A 993-nucleotide genomic window follows, 5' to 3' on the forward strand; every position below is an offset into this window, starting at 1 on the left:
GCTTGGCAGTAATGAGATCCTACCTGATGTACTTTTTGTCTGCATATCCTATAAACATATATCACGAAATAAAACTAATGGCCACTGTTTTAGAACGACATACAAACCTGCATTTCTCAAAGGATGATGTATAAGGATTAAATCTGTTTCGACCTGATGTTAATGCTTTATTTTCGTTTACTGTTCTTCCTCCGCCTTCCGTGGTATTTCGGGCACCACTTTTCCAAGGATCTGGTGTGATTACTTTTCCTAATTTCTTTTCACACTTTTCACAAACCATTTTCTAAATCTTGTTTACTCCACTAAAAAAACCAAAACATAACCTTCTACCTGATGCTAGCGTCATAGATAATCGAATGACACTTGTGATCATAGAATGCGATTATCAATTGATTTTAATCAAATCAAGTTACAAAGAAGCACAATTTAGCCATATGCCATAGAGCAGCCATTGATGTTATTTTTCTCGTCAGAGTCGTTTGTTTCGAGTTGATTATCTGTATACACACAACAGAGGTGGATGAAACACGAGTTCGTAGTGTACATGTTTTATGGTAGCTTGGGTGAGTCTTTTTGGTTTATTTATTTACAATAACTGTTACCTTTAAACGGAAAAAAGGGAACTGAAATTAACATACATACCTAGCTTTTAATCTTTATCTGATAGGCTACTGTATATTTTGGTAACAAGGCTCTACTAAATAGTTGTGACAATTAAATCGTTTTAAACAAAAATTGATAAATGTTTTATTAAATAACTTTTGTATTACAGATACCAATAACATAATAGTTTTTTACAGGTAATGAATTTATTCACATAAATCCAAAATCTAGAATAACTTGACGTTAAAAGATTAAACAAAATGTATAGTATTCGTGTAATAAATTCACAAATTATAAAGAAATACTTATAACGGTTTTTATAAATATAAAAAGTTTGACTTGTAGATAACTTGGCACATTTTCAGGTCTGAGTAGGATAAGGTACCCAAT

Source organism: Agrilus planipennis, unplaced genomic scaffold, assembly GCF_000699045.2.
Source record: "Agrilus planipennis isolate EAB-ADULT unplaced genomic scaffold, Apla_2.0 scaffold1752, whole genome shotgun sequence".
NCBI lineage: Eukaryota > Metazoa > Arthropoda > Insecta > Coleoptera > Buprestidae > Agrilus > Agrilus planipennis.